Source organism: Ranitomeya variabilis, chromosome 1 (assembly GCF_051348905.1).
Source record: "Ranitomeya variabilis isolate aRanVar5 chromosome 1, aRanVar5.hap1, whole genome shotgun sequence".
NCBI lineage: Eukaryota > Metazoa > Chordata > Amphibia > Anura > Dendrobatidae > Ranitomeya > Ranitomeya variabilis.
Window position 1 is genome coordinate 912,156,509 of NC_135232.1, and position 14,452 is coordinate 912,170,960.

Sequence of the window (14,452 nt, forward strand, 5' to 3'; positions counted from 1 at the left end):
TACAACCGACACCCACTGTGGAGACGTAGCAAAAGATTGCCGCAGGGAAGACATTTCCAGAAACTCTGGATGCTCTGTCGACGACAGTTCTGCGGTGTGCATGTGTTCAAGCTGTGCGCAACGCGTTTTGAATCTGCATAACCACACCCTCCATCCCCGTGAAGGTTCCGTGTGACAAAGCAAGCTCCATTTCCAGCTCCCTGTTCCAAAAATCCATTTAATATATTGTCCCCAAATAGGGGACGTATCAGATATTAAACTAATAAGAACAGACACTACGCTTGATCTTGAGCCATTTGGCCAGGAAGAGATGATCAGAAATGGTTTGCCACTTGGGCCGCACCAAGGCCTACAACCGACACCCACTGTGGAGACGTAGCAAAAGATTGCCGCAGGGAAGACATTTCCAGAAACTCTGGATGATCTGTCAATGATAGTTCTGCGGTGTGCATGTGTTCAAGCTGTGCGCAACGCGTTTTGAATCTGCATAACCACACCCTCCATCCCCGTGAAGGTTCCGTGTGACAAAGCAAGCTCCATTTCCAGCTCCCTGTTCCAAAAATCCATTTAATATATGGTCCCCAAATAGGGGATGTATCAGATATTAAACTAATAAGAACAGACACTACGCTTGATCTTGAGCCATTTGGCCGAGAAGAGATGATCAGAAATGGTTTGCCACTTGGGCCGCACCAAGGCCTACAACCGACACCCACTGTGGAGACGTAGCAAAAGATTGCCGCAGGGAAGACATTTCCAGAAACTCTGGATGCTCTGTCGATGACAGTTCTGCGGTGTGCATGTGTTCAAGCTGTGCGCAACGCGTTTTGAATCTGCATAACCACACCCTCCACCCCCGTGAAGGTTCCGTGCAACAAAGCAAGCTCCATTTCCAGCTCCCTGTTCCAAAAATCCATTTAATATATGGTCCCCAAACAGGGGACGTATCAGCTATTAAACTAATAAGAACAGACACTACGCTTGATCTTGAGCCATTTGGCCGAGAAGAGATGATCAGAAATGGTTTGCCACTTGGGCCGCACCAAGGCCTGCAACCGACACTTACTGTGGAGACGTAGCAAAAGATAGCCGCAGGGAAGACATTTCCAGAAACTCTGGATGCTCTGTCGATGACAGTTCTGCGGTGTGCATGTGTTCAAGCTGTGCGCAACGCGTTTTGAATCTGCATAACCACACCCTCCATCCCCGTGAAGGTTCCGTGTGACAGAGCAAGCTCCATTTCCAGCTCCCTGGTCCAAAAATCCATTTAATATATGGTCCCCAAATAGGGGACGTATCAGATATTAAACTAATAAGAACAGACACTACGCTTGATCTTGAGTCATTTGGCCGAGAAGAGATGATCAGAAATGGTTTGCCACTTGGGCCGCACCAAGGCCTACAACCGACACCCACTGTGGAGACGTAGCAAAAGATTGCCGCAGGGAAGACATTTCCAGAAACTCTGGATGCTCTGTCGACGACAGTTCTGCGGTGTGTATGTGTTCAAGCTGTGCGCAACGCATTTTGAATCTGCATAACCACACCCTCCATCCCCGTGAAGGTTCCGAGTGACAGAGCAAGCTCCATTTCCAGCTCCCTGTTCCAAAAATCCATTTAATATATGGTCCCCAAATAGGGGACGTATCAGATATTAAACTAATAAGAACTGACACTACGCTTGATCTTGAGCCATTTGGCCGAGAAGAGATGATCAGAAATGGTTTGCCACTTGGGCCGCACCAAGGCCTACAACCGACACCCACTGTGGAGACGTAGCAAAAGATTGCCGCAGGGAAGACATTTCCAGAAACTCTGGACGCTCTGTCGATGACAGTTCTGCGGTGTGCATGTGTTCAAGCTGTGCGCAACGCATTTTGAATCTGCATAACCACACCCTCCATCCCCGTGAAGGTTCCGTGTGACAAAGCAAGCTCCATTTCCAGCTCCCTGTTCCAAAAATCCATTTAATATATGGTCCCCAAATAGGGGACGTATCAGATATTAAACTAATTAGAACAGACACTACGCTTGATCTTGAGCCATTTGGCCGAGAAGAGATGATCAGAAATGGTTTGCCACTTGGGCCGCACCAAGGCCTACAACCGACACCAACTGTGGAGACGTAGCAAAAGATTGCCGCAGGGAAGACATTTCCAGAAACTCTGGATGCTCTGTCGATGACAGTTCTGCGGTGTGCATGTGTTCAAGCTGTGCGCAACGCGTTTTGAATCTGCATAACCACACCCACCATCCCCGTGAAGGTTCCGTGTGACAAAGCAAGCTCCATTTCCAGCTCCCTGTTCCAAAAATTTATTTAATATATGGTCCCCAAATAGGGGACGTATCAGATATTAAACTAATAAGAACAGACACTACGCTTGATTTTGAGCCATTTGGCCGAGAAGAGATGATCAGAAATGGTTTGCCACTTGGGCCACACCAAGGCCTACAACCGACATCCACTGTGAGACGTAGCAAAAGATTGCCGCAGGGAAGACATTTCCAGAAACTCTGGATGCTCTATCGATGACAGTTCTGCGGTGTGCATGTGTTCAAGCTGTGCGCAACGCGTTTTGAATCTGCATAACCACACCCTCCATCCCCGTGAAGGTTCCGTGCGACAAAGCAAGCTCCATTTCCAGCTCCCTGTTCCAAAAATCCATTTAATATATGGTCCCCAAATAGGGGACGTATCAGATATTAAACTAATAAGAACAGACACTACACTTGATCTTGAGCCATTTGGCCGAGAAGAGATGATCAGAAATGGTTTGCCACTTGGGCCGCACCAAGGCCTACAACCGACACCCACTGTGGAGACGTAGCAAAAGATTGCCGCAGGGAAGACATTTCCAGAAACTCTGGATGCTCTGTCGACGACAGTTCTGCGGTGTGCATGTGTTCAAGCTGTGCGCAACGTGTTTTGAATCTGCATAACCACACCCTCCATCCCCGTGAAGGTTCCGAGTGACAGAGCAAGCTCCATTTCCAGCTCCCTGTTCCAAAAATCCATTTAATATATGGTCCCCAAATAGGGGACGTATCAGATATTAAACTAATAAGAACAGACACTACGCTTGATCTTGAGCCATTTGGCCGAGAAGAGATGATCAGAAATGGTTTGCCACTTGGGCCGCACCAAGGCCTACAACCGACACCCACTGTGGAGACGTAGCAAAAGATTGCCGCAGGGAAGACATTTCCAGAAACTCTGGATGCTCTGTCGATGACAGTTCTGCGGTGTGCATGTGTTCAAGCTGTGCGCAACGCATTTTGAATCTGCATAACCACACCCTCCATCCCCGTGAAGGTTCCGTGTGACAAAGCAAGCTCCATTTCCAGCTCCCTGTTCCAAAAATCCATTTAATATATGGTCCCCAAATAGGGGACGTATCAGATATTAAACTAATTAGAACAGACACTACGCTTGATCTTGAGCCATTTGGCCGAGAAGAGATGATCAGAAATGGTTTGCCACTTGGGCCGCACCAAGGCCTACAACCGACACCAACTGTGGAGACGTAGCAAAAGATTGCCGCAGGGAAGACATTTCCAGAAACTCTGGATGCTCTGTCGATGACAGTTCTGCGGTGTGCATGTGTTCAAGCTGTGCGCAACGCGTTTTGAATCTGCATAACCACACCCTCCATCCCCGTGAAGGTTCCGTGTGACAAAGCAAGCTCCATTTCCAGCTCCCTGTTCCAAAAATTTATTTAATATATGGTCCCCAAATAGGGGACGTATCAGATATTAAACTAATAAGAACAGACACTACGCTTGATTTTGAGCCATTTGGCCGAGAAGAGATGATCAGAAATGGTTTGCCACTTGGGCCACACCAAGGCCTACAACCGACATCCACTGTGAGACGTAGCAAAAGATTGCCGCAGGGAAGACATTTCTAGAAACTCTGGATGCTCTATCGATGACAGTTCTGCGGTGTGCATGTGTTCAAGCTGTGCGCAACGCGTTTTGAATCTGCATAACTACACCCTCCATCCCCGTGAAGGTTCCGTGCGACAAAGCAAGCTCCATTTCCAGCTCCCTGTTCCAAAAATCCATTTAATATATGGTCCCCAAATAGGGGACGTATCAGATATTAAACTAATAAGAACAGACACTACACTTGATCTTGAGCCATTTGGCCGAGAAGAGATGATCAGAAATGGTTTGCCACTTGGGCCGCACCAAGGCCTACAACCGACACCCACTGTGGAGACGTAGCAAAAGATTGCCGCAGGGAAGACATTTCCAGAAACTCTGGATGCTCTGTCGATGACAGTTCTGCGGTGTGCATGTGTTCAAGCTGTGCGCAACGCGTTTTGAATCTGCATAACCACACCCTTCATCCCCGTGAAGGTTCCGTGTGACAAAGCAAGCTCCATTTCCAGCTCCCTGTTCCAAAAATCCATTTAATGTATGGTCCCCAAATAGGGGATGTATCAGATATTAAACTAATAAGAACAGACACTACGCTTGATCTTGAGCCATTTGGCCAAGAAGAGATGATCAGAAATGGTTTGCCACTTGGGCCGCACCAAGGCCTACAACCGACATCCACTGTGGAGACGTAGCAAAAGATTGCCGCAGGGAAGACATTTCCAGAAACTCTGGATGCTCTGTCGATGACAGTTCTGCGGTGTGCATGTGTTCAAGCTGTGCGCAACGCGTTTTGAATCTGCATAACCACACCCTCCATCCCCGTGAAGGTTCCGTGTGACAAAGCAAGCTCCATTTCCAGCTCCCAGTTCCAAAAATCCATTTAATATATGGTCCCCAAATAGGGGACGTATCAGATATTAAACTAATAAGAACAGACACTACGCTTGATCTTGAGCCATTTGGCCGAGAAGAGATGATCAGAAATGGTTTGCCACTTGGGCCGCACCAAGGCCTACAACCGACACCCACTGTGGAGACGTAGCAAAAGATTGCCGCAGGAAAGACATTTCCAGAAACTCTGGATGCTCTATCGATGACAGTTCTGCGGTGTGCATGTGTTCAAGCTGTGCACAATGCGTTTTGAATCTGCATAACCACACCCTCCATCCCCGTGAAGGTTCCGTGTGACAAAGCAAGCTCCATTTCCAGCTCCCTGTTCCAAAAATCCATTTAATATATGGTCCCCAAATAGGGGACGTATCAGATATTAAACTAATAAGAACAGACACTACGCTTCATCTTGAGCCATTTGGCCGAGAAGAGATGATCAGAAATGGTTTGCCACTTGGGCCGCACCAAGGCCTACAACCGACACCCACTGTGGAGACGTAGCAAAAGATTGCCGCAGGGAAGACATTTCCAGAAACTCTGGATGCTCTGTCGATGACAGTTCTGCGGTGTGCATGTGTTCAAGCTGTGCGCAACGCGTTTTGAATCTGCATAACCACACCCTTCATCCCCGTGAAGGTTCCGTGTGACAAAGCAAGCTCCATTTCCAGCTCCCTGTTCCAAAAATCCATTTAATGTATGGTCCCCAAATAGGGGATGTATCAGATATTAAACTAATAAGAACAGACACTACGCTTGATCTTGAGCCATTTGGCCGAGAAGAGATGATCAGAAATGGTTTGCCACTTGGGCCGCACCAAGGCCTACAACCGACATCCACTGTGGAGACGTAGCAAAAGATTGCCGCAGGGAAGACATTTCCAGAAACTCTGGATGCTCTGTCGATGACAGTTCTGCGGTGTGCATGTGTTCAAGCTGTGCGCAACGCGTTTTGAATCTGCATAACCACACCCTCCATCCCCGTGAAGGTTCCGTGTGACAAAGCAAGCTCCATTTCCAGCTCCCAGTTCCAAAAATCCATTTAATATATGGTCCCCAAATAGGGGACGTATCAGATATTAAACTAATAAGAACAGACACTACGCTTGATCTTGAGCCATTTGGCCGAGAAGAGATGATCAGAAATGGTTTGCCACTTGGGCCGCACCAAGGCCTACAACCGACACCCACTGTGGAGACGTAGCAAAAGATTGCCGCAGGAAAGACATTTCCAGAAACTCTGGATGCTCTATCGATGACAGTTCTGCGGTGTGCATGTGTTCAAGCTGTGCACAATGCGTTTTGAATCTGCATAACCACACCCTCCATCCCCGTGAAGGTTCCGTGTGACAAAGCAAGCTCCATTTCCAGCTCCCTGTTCCAAAAATCCATTTAATATATGGTCCCCAAATAGGGGACGTATCAGATATTAAACTAATAAGAACAGACACTACGCTTCATCTTGAGCCATTTGGCCGAGAAGAGATGATCAAAAATGGTTTGCCACTTGGGCCGCACCAAGGCCTACAACCGACACCCACTGTGGAGACGTAGCAAAAGATTGCCGCAGGGAAGACATTTCCAGAAACTCTGGATGCTCTGTCGACGACAGTTCTGCGGTGTGCATGTGTTCAAGCTGTGCGCAACGCGTTTTGAATCTGCATAACCACACCCTCCATCCCCGTGAAGGTTCCGTGTGACAAAGCAAGCTCCATTTCCAGCTCCCTGTTCCAAAAATCCATTTAATATATTGTCCCCAAATAGGGGACGTATCAGATATTAAACTAATAAGAACAGACACTACGCTTGATCTTGAGCCATTTGGCCAAGAAGAGATGATCAGAAATGGTTTGCCACTTGGGCCGCACCAAGGAATACAACCGACACCCACTGTGGAGACGTAGCAAAAGATTGCCGCAGGGAAGACATTTCCAGAAACTCTGGATGATCTGTCAATCATAGTTCTGCGGTGTGCATGTGTTCAAGCTGTGCGCAACGCGTTTTGAATCTGCATAACCACACCCTCCACCCCCGTGAAGGTTCCGTGCGACAAAGCAAGCTCCATTTCCAGCTCCCTGTTCCAAAAATCCATTTAATATATTGTCCCCAAATAGGGGACGTATCAGATATTAAACTAATAAGAACAGACACTACACTTGATCTTGAGCCATTTGGCCAAGAAGAGATGATCAGAAATGGTTTGCCACTTGGGCCGCACCAAGGCCTACAACCGACACCCACTGTGGAGACGTAGCAAAAGATTGCCGCAGGGAAGACATTTCCAGAAACTCTGGATGATCTGTCAATCATAGTTCTGCGGTGTGCATGTGTTCAAGCTGTGCGCAACGCGTTTTGAATCTGCATAACCACACCCTCCATCCCCGTGAAGGTTCCGTGTGACAAAGCAAGCTCCATTTCCAGCTCCCTGTTCCAAAAATCCATTTAATATATGGTCCCCAAATAGGGGATGTATCAGATATTAAACTAATAAGAACAGACACTACGCTTGATCTTGAGCCATTTGGCCGAGAAGAGATGATCAGAAATGGTTTGCCACTTGGGCCGCACCAAGGCCTACAACCGACACCCACTGTGGAGACGTAGCAAAATATTGCCGCAGGGAAGACATTTCCAGAAACTCTGGATGATCTGTCGATGACAGTTCTGCGGTGTGCATGTGTTCAAGCTGTGCGCAACGCGTTTTGAATCTGCATAACCACACCCTCCACCCCCGTGAAGGTTCCGTGCGACAAAGCAAGCTCCATTTCCAGCTCCCTGTTCCAAAAATCCATTTAATATATGGTCCCCAAATAGGGGACGTATCAGCTATTAAACTAATAAGAACAGACACTACGCTTGATCTTGAGCCATTTGGCCGAGAAGAGATGATCAGAAATGGTTTGCCACTTGGGCCGCACCAAGGCCTGCAACCGACACTTACTGTGGAGACGTAGCAAAAGATAGCCGCAGGGAAGACATTTCCAGAAACTCTGGATGCTCTGTCGATGACAGTTCTGCGGTGTGCATGTGTTCAAGCTGTGCGCAACGCGTTTTGAATCTGCATAACCACACCCTCCATCCCCGTGAAGGTTCCATGTGACAGAGCAAGCTCCATTTCCAGCTCCCTGTTCCAAAAATCCATTTAATATATGGTCCCCAAATAGGGGACGTATCAGATATTAAACTAATAAGAACAGACACTACGCTTGATCTTGAGCCATTTGGCCGAGAAGAGATGATCAGAAATGGTTTGCCACTTGGGCCGCACCAAGGCCTACAACCGACACCCACTGTGCAGACGTAGCAAAAGATTGCGGAAGGGAAGACATTTCCAGAAACTCTGGATGCTCTGTCGATGACAGTTCTGCGGTGTGCATGTGTTCAAGCTGTGCGCAACGCGTTTTGAATCTGCATAACCACACCCTCCATCCCCGTGAAGGTTCCGAGTGACAGAGCAAGCTCCATTTCCAGCTCCCTGTTCCAAAAATCCATTTAATATATGGTCCCCAAATAGGGGACGTATCAGATATTAAACTAATAAGAACAGACACTACGCTTGATCTTGAGCCATTTGGCCGAGAAGAGATGATCAGAAATGGTTTGCCACTTGGGCCGCACCAAGGCCTACAACCGACACCCACTGTGGAGACGTAGCAAAAGATTGCCGCAGGGAAGACATTTCCAGAAACTCTGGATGCTCTGTCGATGACAGTTCTGCGGTGTGCATGTGTTCAAGCTGTGCGCAACGCATTTTGAATCTGCATAACCACACCCTCCATCCCCGTGAAGGTTCCGTGTGACAAAGCAAGCTCCATTTCCAGCTCCCTGTTCCAAAAATCCATTTAATATATGGTCCCCAAATAGGGGACGTATCAGATATTAAACTAATAAGAACAGACACTACGCTTGATCTTGAGCCATTTGGCCGAGAAGAGATGATCAGAAATGGTTTGCCACTTGGGCCGCACCAAGGCCTACAACCGACACCAACTGTGGAGATGTAGCAAAAGATTGCCGCAGGGAAGACATTTCCAGAAACTCTGGATGCTCTGTCGATGACAGTTCTGCGGTGTGCATGTGTTCAAGCTGTGCGCAACGCGTTTTGAATCTGCATAACCACACCCTCCATCCCCGTGAAGGTTCCGTGTGACAGAGCAAGCTCCATTTCCAGCTCCCTGGTCCAAAAATCCATTTAATATATGGTCCCCAAATAGGGGACGTATCAGATATTAAACTAATAAGAACAGACACTACGCTTGATCTTGAGCCATTTGGCCGAGAAGAGATGATCAGAAATGGTTTGCCACTTGGGCCGCACCAAGGCCTACAACCGACACCCACTGTGGAGACGTAGCAAAAGATTGCCGCAGGGAAGACATTTCCAGAAACTCTGGATGCTCTGTCGACGACAGTTCTGCGGTGTGCATGTGTTCAAGCTGTGCGCAACGCATTTTGAATCTGCATAACCACACCCTCCATCCCCGTGAAGGTTCCGAGTGACAGAGCAAGCTCCATTTCCAGCTCCCTGTTCCAAAAATCCATTTAATATATGGTCCCCAAATAGGGGACGTATCAGATATTAAACTAATAAGAACAGACACTACGCTTGATCTTGAGCCATTTGGCCGAGAAGAGATGATCAGAAATGGTTTGCCACTTGGGCCGCACCAAGGCCTACAACCGACAGCCACTGTGGAGACGTAGCAAAAGATTGCCGCAGGGAAGACATTTCCAGAAACTCTGGACGCTCTGTCGATGACAGTTCTGCGGTGTGCATGTGTTCAAGCTGTGCGCAACGCATTTTGAATCTGCATAACCACACCCTCCATCCCCGTGAAGGTTCCGTGTGACAAAGCAAGCTCCATTTCCAGCTCCCTGTTCCAAAAATCCATTTAATATATGGTCCCCAAATAGGGGACGTATCAGATATTAAACTAATTAGAACAGACACTACGCTTGATCTTGAGCCATTTGGCCGAGAAGAGATGATCAGAAATGGTTTGCCACTTGGGCCGCACCAAGGCCTACAACCGACACCAACTGTGGAGACGTAGCAAAAGATTGCCGCAGGGAAGACATTTCCAGAAACTCTGGATGCTCTGTCGATGACAGTTCTGCGGTGTGCATGTGTTCAAGCTGTGCGCAACGCGTTTTGAATCTGCATAACCACACCCACCATCCCCGTGAAGGTTCCGTGTGACAAAGCAAGCTCCATTTCCAGCTCCCTGTTCCAAAAATTTATTTAATATATGGTCCCCAAATAGGGGACGTATCAGATATTAAACTAATAAGAACAGACACTACGCTTGATTTTGAGCCATTTGGCCGAGAAGAGATGATCAGAAATGGTTTGCCACTTGGGCCACACCAAGGCCTACAACCGACATCCACTGTGAGACGTAGCAAAAGATTGCCGCAGGGAAGACATTTCCAGAAACTCTGGATGCTCTATCGATGACAGTTCTGCGGTGTGCATGTGTTCAAGCTGTGCGCAACGCGTTTTGAATCTGCATAACCACACCCTCCATCCCCGTGAAGGTTCCGTGCGACAAAGCAAGCTCCATTTCCAGCTCCCTGTTCCAAAAATCCATTTAATATATGGTCCCCAAATAGGGGACGTATCAGATATTAAACTAATAAGAACAGACACTACACTTGATCTTGAGCCATTTGGCCGAGAAGAGATGATCAGAAATGGTTTGCCACTTGGGCCGCACCAAGGCCTACAACCGACACCCACTGTGGAGACGTAGCAAAAGATTGCCGCAGGGAAGACATTTCCAGAAACTCTGGATGCTCTATCGATGACAGTTCTGCGGTGTGCATGTGTTCAAGCTGTGCGCAACGCGTTTTGAATCTGCATAACCACACCCTCCATCCCCGTGAAGGTTCCGTGCGACAAAGCAAGCTCCATTTCCAGCTCCCTGTTCCAAAAATCCATTTAATATATGGTCCCCAAATAGGGGACGTATCAGATATTAAACTAATAAGAACAGACACTACACTTGATCTTGAGCCATTTGGCCGAGAAGAGATGATCAGAAATGGTTTGCCACTTGGGCCGCACCAAGGCCTACAACCGACACCCACTGTGGAGACGTAGCAAAAGATTGCCGCAGGGAAGACATTTCCAGAAACTCTGGATGCTCTGTCGACGACAGTTCTGCGGTGTGCATGTGTTCAAGCTGTGTGCAACGTGTTTTGAATCTGCATAACCACACCCTCCATCCCCGTGAAGGTTCCGAGTGACAGAGCAAGCTCCATTTCCAGCTCCCTGTTCCAAAAATCCATTTAATATATGGTCCCCAAATAGGGGACGTATCAGATATTAAACTAATAAGAACAGACACTACGCTTGATCTTGAGCCATTTGGCCGAGAAGAGATGATCAGAAATGGTTTGCCACTTGGGCCGCACCAAGGCCTACAACCGACACCCACTGTGGAGACGTAGCAAAAGATTGCCGCAGGGAAGACATTTCCAGAAACTCTGGATGCTCTGTCGATGACAGTTCTGCGGTGTGCATGTGTTCAAGCTGTGCGCAACGCATTTTGAATCTGCATAACCACACCCTCCATCCCCGTGAAGGTTCCGTGTGACAAAGCAAGCTCCATTTCCAGCTCCCTGTTCCAAAAATCCATTTAATATATGGTCCCCAAATAGGGGACGTATCAGATATTAAACTAATTAGAACAGACACTACGCTTGATCTTGAGCCATTTGGCCGAGAAGAGATGATCAGAAATGGTTTGCCACTTGGGCCGCACCAAGGCCTACAACCGACACCAACTGTGGAGACGTAGCAAAAGATTGCCGCAGGGAAGACATTTCCAGAAACTCTGGATGCTCTGTCGATGACAGTTCTGCGGTGTGCATGTGTTCAAGCTGTGCGCAACGCGTTTTGAATCTGCATAACCACACCCTCCATCCCCGTGAAGGTTCCGTGTGACAAAGCAAGCTCCATTTCCAGCTCCCTGTTCCAAAAATTTATTTAATATATGGTCCCCAAATAGGGGACGTATCAGATATTAAACTAATAAGAACAGACACTACGCTTGATTTTGAGCCATTTGGCCGAGAAGAGATGATCAGAAATGGTTTGCCACTTGGGCCACACCAAGGCCTACAACCGACATCCACTGTGAGACGTAGCAAAAGATTACCGCAGGGAAGACATTTCCAGAAACTCTGGATGCTCTATCGATGACAGTTCTGCGGTGTGCATGTGTTCAAGCTGTGCGCAACGCGTTTTGAATCTGCATAACTACACCCTCCATCCCCGTGAAGGTTCCGTGCGACAAAGCAAGCTCCATTTCCAGCTCCCTGTTCCAAAAATCCATTTAATATATGGTCCCCAAATAGGGGACGTATCAGATATTAAACTAATAAGAACAGACACTACACTTGATCTTGAGCCATTTGGCCGAGAAGAGATGATCAGAAATGGTTTGCCACTTGGGCCGCACCAAGGCCTACAACCGACACCCACTGTGGAGACGTAGCAAAAGATTGCCGCAGGGAAGACATTTCCAGAAACTCTGGATGCTCTGTCGATGACAGTTCTGCGGTGTGCATGTGTTCAAGCTGTGCGCAACGCGTTTTGAATCTGCATAACCACACCCTTCATCCCCGTGAAGGTTCCGTGTGACAAAGCAAGCTCCATTTCCAGCTCCCTGTTCCAAAAATCCATTTAATGTATGGTCCCCAAATAGGGGACGTATCAGATATTAAACTAATAAGAACAGACACTACGCTTGATCTTGAGCCATTTGGCCGAGAAGAGATGATCAGAAATGGTTTGCCACTTGGGCCGCACCAAGGCCTACAACCGACATCCACTGTGGAGACGTAGCAAAAGATTGCCGCAGGGAAGACATTTCCAGAAACTCTGGATGCTCTGTCGATGACAGTTCTGCGGTGTGCATGTGTTCAAGCTGTGCGCAACGCGTTTTGAATCTGCATAACCACAACCTCCATCCCCGTGAAGGTTCCGTGTGACAAAGCAAGCTCCATTTCCAGCTCCCAGTTCCAAAAATCCATTTAATATATGGTCCCCAAATAGGGGACGTATCAGATATTAAACTAATAAGAACAGACACTACGCTTGATCTTGAGCCATTTGGCCGAGAAGAGATGATCAGAAATGGTTTGCCACTTGGGCCGCACCAAGGCCTACAACCGACACCCACTGTGGAGACGTAGCAAAAGATTGCCGCAGGAAAGACATTTCCAGAAACTCTGGATGCTCTATCGATGACAGTTCTGCGGTGTGCATGTGTTCAAGCTGTGCACAATGCGTTTTGAATCTGCATAACCACACCCTCCATCCCCGTGAAGGTTCCGTGTGACAGAGCAAGCTCCATTTCCAGCTCCCTGGTCCAAAAATCCATTTAATATATGGTCCCCAAATAGGGGACGTATCAGATATTAAACTAATAAGAACAGACACTACGCTTGATCTTGAGCCATTTGGCCGAGAAGAGATGATCAGAAATGGTTTGCCACTTGGGCCGCACCAAGGCCTACAACCGACACCCACTGTGGAGACGTAGCAAAAGATTGCCGCAGGGAAGACATTTCCAGAAACTCTGGATGCTCTGTCGACGACAGTTCTGCGGTGTGCATGTGTTCAAGCTGTGCGCAACGCATTTTGAATCTGCATAACCACACCCTCCATCCCCGTGAAGGTTCCGAGTGACAGAGCAAGCTCCATTTCCAGCTCCCTGTTCCAAAAATCCATTTAATATATGGTCCCCAAATAGGGGACGTATCAGATATTAAACTAATAAGAACAGACACTACGCTTGATCTTGAGCCATTTGGCCGAGAAGAGATGATCAGAAATGGTTTGCCACTTGGGCCGCACCAAGGCCTACAACCGACACCCACTGTGGAGACATAGCAAAAGATTGCCGCAGGGAAGACATTTCCAGAAACTCTGGACACTCTGTCGATGACAGTTCTGCGGTGTGCATGTGTTCAAGCTGTGCGCAACGCATTTTGAATCTGCATAACCACACCCTCCATCCCCGTGAAGGTTCCGTGTGACAAAGCAAGCTCCATTTCCAGCTCCCTGTTCCAAAAATCCATTTAATATATGGTCCCCAAATAGGGGACGTATCAGATATTAAACTAATTAGAACAGACACTACGCTTGATCTTGAGCCATTTGGCCGAGAAGAGATGATCAGAAATGGTTTGCCACTTGGGCCGCACCAAGGCCTACAACCGACACCAACTGTGGAGACGTAGCAAAAGATTGCCGCAGGGAAGACATTTCCAGAAACTCTGGATGCTCTGTCGATGACAGTTCTGCGGTGTGCATGTGTTCAAGCTGTGCGCAACGCGTTTTGAATCTGCATAACCACACCCACCATCCCCGTGAAGGTTCCGTGTGACAAAGCAAGCTCCATTTCCAGCTCCCTGTTCCAAAAATTTATTTAATATATGGTCCCCAAATAGGGGACGTATCAGATATTAAACTAATAAGAACAGACACTACGCTTGATTTTGAGCCATTTGACCGAGAAGAGATGATCAGAAATGGTTTGCCACTTGGGCCACACCAAGGCCTACAACCGACATCCACTGTGAGACGTAGCAAAAGATTGCTGCAGGGAAGACATTTCCAGAAACTCTGGATGCTCTATCGATGACAGTTCTGCGGTGTGCATGTGTT

General features: G+C 47.8%; 41 pseudogenes; all 41 read right to left on the bottom strand.

The window, feature by feature from the left end:
- Positions 1-138: 138 nt before the first annotated feature.
- Positions 139-312, bottom strand: LOC143796534 (U2 spliceosomal RNA; annotated as a pseudogene).
- Positions 313-488: 176 nt separating this feature from the next.
- Positions 489-662, bottom strand: LOC143796325 (U2 spliceosomal RNA; annotated as a pseudogene).
- A 176-nt stretch (positions 663-838) lies between these two features.
- Positions 839-1,012, bottom strand: LOC143795989 (U2 spliceosomal RNA; annotated as a pseudogene).
- Positions 1,013-1,188: 176 nt separating this feature from the next.
- On the bottom strand, positions 1,189-1,362 carry LOC143796875 (U2 spliceosomal RNA; annotated as a pseudogene).
- A 176-nt stretch (positions 1,363-1,538) lies between these two features.
- Positions 1,539-1,712, bottom strand: LOC143794471 (U2 spliceosomal RNA; annotated as a pseudogene).
- Positions 1,713-1,888: 176 nt separating this feature from the next.
- Positions 1,889-2,062, bottom strand: LOC143796980 (U2 spliceosomal RNA; annotated as a pseudogene).
- Positions 2,063-2,260: 198 nt separating this feature from the next.
- Positions 2,261-2,412, bottom strand: LOC143796954 (U2 spliceosomal RNA; annotated as a pseudogene).
- A 175-nt stretch (positions 2,413-2,587) lies between these two features.
- LOC143801542 (U2 spliceosomal RNA) lies at positions 2,588-2,761 on the bottom strand (annotated as a pseudogene).
- Positions 2,762-2,937: 176 nt separating this feature from the next.
- LOC143801475 (U2 spliceosomal RNA) lies at positions 2,938-3,111 on the bottom strand (annotated as a pseudogene).
- A 176-nt stretch (positions 3,112-3,287) lies between these two features.
- Positions 3,288-3,461, bottom strand: LOC143796981 (U2 spliceosomal RNA; annotated as a pseudogene).
- A 176-nt stretch (positions 3,462-3,637) lies between these two features.
- LOC143796929 (U2 spliceosomal RNA) lies at positions 3,638-3,811 on the bottom strand (annotated as a pseudogene).
- A 175-nt stretch (positions 3,812-3,986) lies between these two features.
- Positions 3,987-4,160, bottom strand: LOC143801378 (U2 spliceosomal RNA; annotated as a pseudogene).
- A 198-nt stretch (positions 4,161-4,358) lies between these two features.
- Positions 4,359-4,510, bottom strand: LOC143796770 (U2 spliceosomal RNA; annotated as a pseudogene).
- A 176-nt stretch (positions 4,511-4,686) lies between these two features.
- LOC143794832 (U2 spliceosomal RNA) lies at positions 4,687-4,860 on the bottom strand (annotated as a pseudogene).
- A 176-nt stretch (positions 4,861-5,036) lies between these two features.
- LOC143796885 (U2 spliceosomal RNA) lies at positions 5,037-5,210 on the bottom strand (annotated as a pseudogene).
- A 198-nt stretch (positions 5,211-5,408) lies between these two features.
- On the bottom strand, positions 5,409-5,560 carry LOC143796740 (U2 spliceosomal RNA; annotated as a pseudogene).
- A 176-nt stretch (positions 5,561-5,736) lies between these two features.
- LOC143794833 (U2 spliceosomal RNA) lies at positions 5,737-5,910 on the bottom strand (annotated as a pseudogene).
- Positions 5,911-6,086: 176 nt separating this feature from the next.
- LOC143796886 (U2 spliceosomal RNA) lies at positions 6,087-6,260 on the bottom strand (annotated as a pseudogene).
- A 176-nt stretch (positions 6,261-6,436) lies between these two features.
- On the bottom strand, positions 6,437-6,610 carry LOC143794526 (U2 spliceosomal RNA; annotated as a pseudogene).
- Positions 6,611-6,786: 176 nt separating this feature from the next.
- Positions 6,787-6,960, bottom strand: LOC143801348 (U2 spliceosomal RNA; annotated as a pseudogene).
- Positions 6,961-7,136: 176 nt separating this feature from the next.
- Positions 7,137-7,310, bottom strand: LOC143796326 (U2 spliceosomal RNA; annotated as a pseudogene).
- Positions 7,311-7,486: 176 nt separating this feature from the next.
- LOC143794384 (U2 spliceosomal RNA) lies at positions 7,487-7,660 on the bottom strand (annotated as a pseudogene).
- A 198-nt stretch (positions 7,661-7,858) lies between these two features.
- On the bottom strand, positions 7,859-8,010 carry LOC143794483 (U2 spliceosomal RNA; annotated as a pseudogene).
- A 176-nt stretch (positions 8,011-8,186) lies between these two features.
- Positions 8,187-8,360, bottom strand: LOC143801476 (U2 spliceosomal RNA; annotated as a pseudogene).
- A 176-nt stretch (positions 8,361-8,536) lies between these two features.
- Positions 8,537-8,710, bottom strand: LOC143795231 (U2 spliceosomal RNA; annotated as a pseudogene).
- Positions 8,711-8,886: 176 nt separating this feature from the next.
- On the bottom strand, positions 8,887-9,060 carry LOC143794459 (U2 spliceosomal RNA; annotated as a pseudogene).
- Positions 9,061-9,236: 176 nt separating this feature from the next.
- LOC143801441 (U2 spliceosomal RNA) lies at positions 9,237-9,410 on the bottom strand (annotated as a pseudogene).
- A 176-nt stretch (positions 9,411-9,586) lies between these two features.
- On the bottom strand, positions 9,587-9,760 carry LOC143796982 (U2 spliceosomal RNA; annotated as a pseudogene).
- Positions 9,761-9,958: 198 nt separating this feature from the next.
- LOC143796955 (U2 spliceosomal RNA) lies at positions 9,959-10,110 on the bottom strand (annotated as a pseudogene).
- A 175-nt stretch (positions 10,111-10,285) lies between these two features.
- LOC143801544 (U2 spliceosomal RNA) lies at positions 10,286-10,459 on the bottom strand (annotated as a pseudogene).
- A 176-nt stretch (positions 10,460-10,635) lies between these two features.
- LOC143801545 (U2 spliceosomal RNA) lies at positions 10,636-10,809 on the bottom strand (annotated as a pseudogene).
- A 176-nt stretch (positions 10,810-10,985) lies between these two features.
- Positions 10,986-11,159, bottom strand: LOC143801477 (U2 spliceosomal RNA; annotated as a pseudogene).
- A 176-nt stretch (positions 11,160-11,335) lies between these two features.
- On the bottom strand, positions 11,336-11,509 carry LOC143796983 (U2 spliceosomal RNA; annotated as a pseudogene).
- A 176-nt stretch (positions 11,510-11,685) lies between these two features.
- LOC143796930 (U2 spliceosomal RNA) lies at positions 11,686-11,859 on the bottom strand (annotated as a pseudogene).
- A 175-nt stretch (positions 11,860-12,034) lies between these two features.
- LOC143801379 (U2 spliceosomal RNA) lies at positions 12,035-12,208 on the bottom strand (annotated as a pseudogene).
- A 198-nt stretch (positions 12,209-12,406) lies between these two features.
- LOC143796075 (U2 spliceosomal RNA) lies at positions 12,407-12,558 on the bottom strand (annotated as a pseudogene).
- A 177-nt stretch (positions 12,559-12,735) lies between these two features.
- On the bottom strand, positions 12,736-12,908 carry LOC143794858 (U2 spliceosomal RNA; annotated as a pseudogene).
- Positions 12,909-13,084: 176 nt separating this feature from the next.
- Positions 13,085-13,258, bottom strand: LOC143794460 (U2 spliceosomal RNA; annotated as a pseudogene).
- A 176-nt stretch (positions 13,259-13,434) lies between these two features.
- On the bottom strand, positions 13,435-13,608 carry LOC143801442 (U2 spliceosomal RNA; annotated as a pseudogene).
- Positions 13,609-13,784: 176 nt separating this feature from the next.
- On the bottom strand, positions 13,785-13,958 carry LOC143796985 (U2 spliceosomal RNA; annotated as a pseudogene).
- A 198-nt stretch (positions 13,959-14,156) lies between these two features.
- On the bottom strand, positions 14,157-14,308 carry LOC143797304 (U2 spliceosomal RNA; annotated as a pseudogene).
- Between the last annotated feature and the right edge of the window lie 144 nt (positions 14,309-14,452).